Source organism: Theropithecus gelada, chromosome 7b, assembly GCF_003255815.1.
Source record: "Theropithecus gelada isolate Dixy chromosome 7b, Tgel_1.0, whole genome shotgun sequence".
NCBI classification, from domain to species: domain Eukaryota; kingdom Metazoa; phylum Chordata; class Mammalia; order Primates; family Cercopithecidae; genus Theropithecus; species Theropithecus gelada.
Window position 1 is genome coordinate 79,543,949 of NC_037675.1, and position 7,041 is coordinate 79,550,989.

A 7,041-nucleotide genomic window follows, 5' to 3' on the forward strand; every position below is an offset into this window, starting at 1 on the left:
CTTGTCTCTTTATCCCTCTAGAATGCAAGCTCTGAGAGGTCAAGGACTTTGTGTTCATTGTGGTGTTCCCAGTGCATAGGGCATTTCCTGACACATAGTAGGTGCTCAACAAATGTTTGTCGATTGTAGGAAAGAACCACATGGGTTTAGTATTGGAGTTTTCTTCTCTAGCACTTGGCGCCTGTCTTCTGGGAAGGCTGGACTTTACCGCAGGTTGTCTTAGCCCTGCCTGAATGTCTAGATCTGCTGGAGGAATTGCAACATGCTGTATTTCAGTAGAGTTTAGTAGAAAGGGCTTCTCTATCCCTGGCTAAGATGGCTCTGCCTCCTTTGAGATCCCTCTAATATTAGTAATCACTGTTCTCATCATCACCGTAGTAGTAGTAGTAGTAATAGCCGTGATATAGCTATCATTTCTGCAGTAGTTAGTACATACAAAGTTCTCTTCCAAGTTTGTTTTTTTTTTTTTTACACTCAGTATCTCATTTAATTCTCCAAACAACTCAATGCAGTATACTATTATTACCTGAGGAGACTGAGACTTAAAGTTACCTAATAAAATGACAGATTGAGGATTTGAATTCAGATCTGTCTCATGCCAGAGCCCAAGCATGAGACCCTTATGTTAGAGGGTTAGAGGAAAAAGGGAGATGAATCATCTGTCATCTTATTGAGTGCCTTCAAGTACAAATGACAAGATGGAGGCCCAGAGAGACCACATGGCTTTTCCAAAGTTATGCACCATGTTTGATGCAGAGACAAAACTAGAATCGAGGTTTCCTGCCAGGGTAGGGCGCTTTCTACTCCATCATGCCGACTCGTGGGCTGTGGCCCTTTTCCAAGGGCATTGCAGCTGCTGCTGTGGTGGCTGCCTGGGGTGCCGTCTTAGTTCTCCTTCTTCAGAGGGGAGTGAGGTCTTGGTGGGGCAGGTGGGTGGTAGGTGTGTCTCCAAGGAAGGCACACTTGCAGAGCTACAGGTCAGGGTCTTATGGCTCGAAGAAGACTGGTGGGCTATGTTCCAACTGAGTGCTGGTTAAGGTTGTCCTCTGACCTTGCTAGGGGAGGAGAAACTGGAATGGAGGAGGAACCCCATTCTAGTGGGGTGCTCAAGGTTCTCAATCCCATGTAGCCCTGCCCATCAAGGGTACTTTCTGGTCCAGCAGAGGCTCCATTCAGAGATCCAAGCAGCTGGTATCTGGATGCTGATGACCCTGGGAGCCTGTTGCTTCTCCTAGACTGGCCTAGTCTTCTTTCTCAAGAAGGGAGGCATGAATCCAGACATTGGCCCCAGTGCACTTCATTTGTGTTCCCAGAGGCTGGTTGGGGAGCATGATGTCATACAATGTGGGTGAAGGCCTTCTACCAGTCTCTCTGTTCCACTCTAGGGTTGGCCTTGACCTTGAATGGGAGAAGCATTAGACATTCTAGACAAGTATGATTTTTTTTTTTTTTTTTTTTTTAAGCAGGGGTAGGATGGGGCCAGAGCAAAGTGGATTCTGAGAAGCAAGGAAGTCTTACCTTTAGCCAAGACCTTGAAGCAGAGTGTGAAGGCATTTCTGCATGACCTTGAGGTGGTGTAACCAGGCGCCCTGGTTTGGGGAGACAGTTCCTGTTTAGGCCTTTGTCCTGGTGTAATTAGTACTCTCAAAAGTGTCCTGGTTTGGATGATAAAATATATGGCCATCCTTCTTTGAGATGACATCACACACTTTCTCTTAAAGGAATAGAGAGAGGAAGGGGGCATACTAGAGAGGGAAATCCAATTTTAGGGCAGGAAGGTGGCTGAGAGTGCAGCCTTTCCCCAGCTCTACTTTCACTTGCCCCCACTTTCTAAAGGATAAAAACCTGGATCTTCTGAGCATTCGTACTACCAACATGACTACTACTTCTCTCCCAACTACTCTTACTCCTATCCAAGTTCTAACCAGGCCTGACCCTGCTTAGCTTCCGAGATCAGATGAGATTGGGCATGTTCAGGGTGGTATGGCTGTAAACCCAACTACTCTTACTAAAGCTTCTTCTGGCCAACATTTGAGAACTGACTATGGGCCAGATACTATGCTAAGCACTTGACATGCATTATGTTACATAATCCTCCAACAATCCTGTGAGGTGGGTACTGTTATCATCTCTGTCTTACAGATAAAGTAACTGAGGTCTAAGGAGGTTAAGTAACATGTCCAAGGCCACTCGGGTTGGAAGTGAGGACATCATGATTCAAACCCAAAGGGCCTGACTCTGCTCTGAAGCCTCTGGTCTTAACCACTGTGCCATACCACCTCCATGGGCCTTAGAAACTTGATTCTAAGAGTGGTCCATTTGCCAGACAGTCAGCTCACTCCCAGCTCTGGGACTTGCTGAAGGTGCTGCTGTCAGTTAGAGGCATTTCAGGCTTAGGAGGAGAGGGCTGCTAGTTGTAGCACGGCTGCTTAGGAGTAGTGCTGCTGGTTGTCTTCTGCATGCCACTAAGGAAACTCTGTTTTCCAAGGTGTCCCCATTAATGTTCTTTTTTTTTTTTTGTTTTTTGTTTTTTGTTTTTTTTTTTTTTGAGGCTCTGTGGCCCAGGCTGGAGTGCAGTGGCCGGATCTCAGCTCACTGCAAGCTCCACCTCCCGGGTTCACGCCATTCTCCTGCCTCAGCCTCCCGAGCAGCTGGGACTACAGGCGCCTGCCACCTCGCCTGGCTAGATTTTTGTATTTTTTAGTAGAGATGGGGTTTCACCGTGTTAGCCAGGATGGTCTTGATCTCCTGACCTCGTGATCCGCCCGTCTCGGCCTCCCAAAGTGCTGGGATTACAGGCTTGAGCCACCGCGCCCGGCTCCATTAATGTTCTTCCTTGCTTCATGCACCTTGTCTGAGGAGGGAGTTGAGGCGATTTGGGATGGTGATAGGTGGGCAGAAGGTAGAGAACCTGAAGCCCGTTGTCTCTGCTTTGCTCTGTGGCCCTAAACCTGCATGGGCCAGCCACACTCCCCATTTCCCCTGCAGTAGGGACTGGCCCTCGGCGTGAGATTTCCGTGAAAGGACAGTTATCCAGCACCCGCTGTGAGCAGAGCATCATGCTCTGCTACGTTTCGTTTAGGTGGGTAGTGTCCTCATTTATCTGTTGAGGAAACTGGTGATCAGAGGGCTTAAATCCCTTTTTTAGGATTACACAGTGAGATCCTGGGCCCACACTTGGGTCTGAATCCAGGGACTCTGCACCACCCTCCATCCTGAACTGTGGAGAAGAGGAGCTGGGAATTGGATCATCTAAACTGGGGGTAAAAGAGGAAATACTCTAGACAGAGGTCTCCCATCAGCTCCTGAGGTCTGGATAGGAACTCTGAGGATCATCATCCTTATCAGCCACCTCTGGGCCTGCCCCTACCCCACACCCACAGGGGAAGACACCTGCTGACCCCTGAGCTGGAAGGGTACTGATTCTGGCCTGGAGAGAAGGAGGAGATGGGATCATGCACAGCCTCACTGGTGGAGGCGGGATGTTCAGAAGGAGTTACCTCCTTCCCCCGTGGAGCAGGGACATGTGCACTGAAAACATCCCCCTACATCTGTGTCACGGGATAAAGGGTGGGAAGGGATGCCAGGTCTGCTGCCTAGATACAGGGAGGGAGGATGCACGGAGGGAATGAGCGGGATCCCTCAGGCTGGAGGATTCCAGGAAGAAAGAAGGAACTTTTTCTTGGTGGAGAGGCAGGGAATAGGAGAAGAACAGTTTACTGACTGAGGGGATGGTCTGCAGTCCCCAAGCTGAGCTGCATCAGCTTCATTGCAGTCCCACTGAAGACTGTGTTTATTTTTCCAATAATGTGTTAATTAAACATCGATTTCTGGGTGGAGGAAAGGGAATTGGATTGCCAGAGCTAAATGGAGTGAGGCAAATGGGGAGCGGATGAGAGGGGCCCCAAGCTGGAGTCAGCATTCTCCAGTGGCACCCCAGGAGGGTCGGAAGGGAACTAGGGCTGCCTCTTCCCCTGGCTCCAAATTTGGAATTGCCAGCTCTCCCAGAGCCTTCAGGAGGCACCTTTCCTACTTCTTGGGTGCCAGGGCAGGTGGAGAGGGCTCTTTGCTGAACCTCAGTTCAAGGAGGGAGGAACAATTATTCTCCACCTTCCTCAGCAACTTTGGTTTGTAGAGACTGTGTACCCAGTCTCGTGTTCAGCATGCGACATATATTTGCTCACTGTTTTTTTTTAGATGGAGTCCTGCTCTCCAGGTTGGAGTGCAGTGGCTCGATCTTGGCCTACTGAAATCTTTGCCTCTAGGGTTCGAGGAATTCTGCCTCAGCCACCCAAGAAGCTGGGATTCCAGGCATGTGCCACGACATGCAGCTAATTTTTTTGCATTTTTGGTAGAGACAGGGGTTCACCATGTTGGCCAGGTTGGTCTCGAACTCCTGACCTCAGGTGATCCACCTACCTCGGCCTCCCAAAGCGCTGGGATTATAGGCATGAGCCACTACACCAAGCTTGGTTTTTAAAATAAACATGGGGGAGGGCACTTTTATATTCCTACTTTGGAGATGCGGAAACTGAGGCTCAGAGAAGTAACAAGTTCAAGGTCAAAGAGTTGGCAAAGTTTCACAAGAAAACTCCTAGAGGAATTGAAAATATCTGAGGTTGGAAGAACAGCCACCTAGAGTCCCAAGCTCCTTTAAAGGGAAAAAAAGAAAAAAAAAGAAGCATCCAGTAGTAACAAAAAGAACCATATGATATTTTCTCATTGGCTAAGATTGACCGAGCTGTGGCCGCATTAAGTTGAGTGCTTTGCACATGAAGTTGGGAGGATTCAGTGAATAAGTGTTAGGTAATTATTCCCATTGTACAGGTGAGGAAAGTGGAGCTTGGGGAGGTTAACTATCTTGCCTGTGGTCCCAGAGTTGGTAAATGGTGGAGCTGAAATACATTTCTGTAAAAAGGATGTTGAGACCTCTTTCTGGCCTGTGTTCTATTGTCCCATACACACTGAGGACATAGATACTGGCTCAGGAAGTCTCCCATGACTTTTAGGAAATAAAGACGTGGAGGTCTCAGGATGGACCCTCTGGCCAGATCCTGGGCCCCATAAATCCCAGGGTCTTGTAGTATAGACTCCATCATCCCTTCCTTTCTCAGCCCAGAGTAACTCAGGCCCAGCCTCTGGTTGAGAAAAGCCTGTTTTGGGGTGTTCGTGGTGGTTGGAGCTGGGTAATGAGTGAGTATAAGTTTGAGCTGTAGTTCTCAAACTTTGCTGCATATTGAAATCACCGTATTAAAATTATAAACCCATGCTGCACCTCACACCAACTAAATGAGACTCTTTAGGGGCAAGACCCTGTCCTCAGTGTATTTTAAAGCTTCCAGGTGATCCCACCAGGTTTGCTAACTGGTAGTTTGGAACAGCCTTTCCTGCAAAGCAGGTGTTGGGAGACTGGGCATCTTTTCCAGAGTTAGGTAAGTGTGGAGGTAATTGGTCACACACATGTAATATCCAGTGGGGCAATGCTTATAGTGTATTGATCAGTGTTCTTCTCATTAGAATAGCAGCTTTCAGACTTCGATATGCCTCGAAATGCCTAGGGAGTTTTTACAAAACGAGTAACTGCAGTCCCCACCTATAGAGCTAACTTAAAATTCTGAGGTGGGGCCCAGGAATCTGCAAGATAAGCAAGCACCTTCTGTGGCTAGGTGAGGTGGAGATCTCTAGGGGTAGCCTCCTTTGTTCCCTGCACTTGTGAAATCCTCTCTCCTTGGAGGGGAGCGCAGGCTGAGGACATGGGTTGCCATGGTCATCTGTTGCTCTGTGAGGTTTGGTCTCCTTTGCTCAGGCCTGGCTGTCCATTGCTGACAAAGAAACCTGGTTTGCCTGGCCTGGGTCCCTGCTGCCCACTGCAGTGACTCTTGCTTAGTGCCTTGTGTGTGGGCAGCCCTCAGGGAGGAGAGGATGATCCCAACTTAGAAATTTGGCAGACTCCCTTCTCAGTTTTAAAAAAAATCAGAGTAAATCTCTGCACAACTTGAGTGTTCAGGAGCCTGTCAGCAGCAACCATCCTGAGTCTTCCCCCTGGGATTGGTGAAACAGCTACTTTGGGGCTCATTTTAAATTTTTTTTCTAAAGCTGTCAAAGGATAGAGGATAGTCAGAGACTCTCAGGGCTGGAAGGGACCTGGGTGATCACTGTGCCAATGCTAATATTCTATTCACTTTTTCGTTCATTTGTTCATCCAGCAGATAGTTGTTAAACACCTATTAGATGCAGGGACTATACCAGGTGCTGGGAATACAGCCACTATCAAGAGAGACGTTTAGTTTATCCCTGATGGAATTTAAGCTTAGGTGGAAGGGCAAGCAGTAGACAACACAAGTAAGTCTATAATTGCACATTATGATGAGTGTTCTGAAGGCAAATACTGGGGGGCACTGAGAATTAGAGAGACCTAATTTAGAATGATGGGGCTGGGCAGGGGGACAATGATAGCTGAAATTCGTTGAGCACTCACTGTCTGCAGGCTTTGCTGTAAGGGCTTCACAAGTATTACCTCATTTAATTTTCACAATGAGTCTTGGAGAAGAACTAATGTTATTATCGTTGCCTTGTTACGGAAGAGGGAACTGATACATGGAGAGGTGCGCAGTCTAGAACTAAAACCAAAGCCTATGTGGCTCTCCTACCCTTAACATCCCACCGAGATGTTTTTGCTGAGAACTGAAGGACAGATGAGGGTCAGAAAAAACAGAGAAATTAGGATAGTACTGATAATCCTGGCCATGTGTGGTGCTCTTAGATGCCAGGCACTGTGCAAAACACTTTATCAAAATTATCTTTTTTTTGAGACGGAGTTTCGCTCTTGTTGCCCAGGCTGGAATGCAATGGCGCAATCTCGGCTCACCGCAACCTCTGCCTGCTGGGTTCAAGTGATTCTCCTGCCTCAGCCTCCCGAATAGCTGGGATTACAGGTGTGTGCCACCAAGCCTGGCTAATTTATTTGTAGTTTTGGTAGAGACGGGGTTTCTCCATGTTGGTCAGGCTGGTCTCAAACTCCCAATCTCAGGTGGATCCACC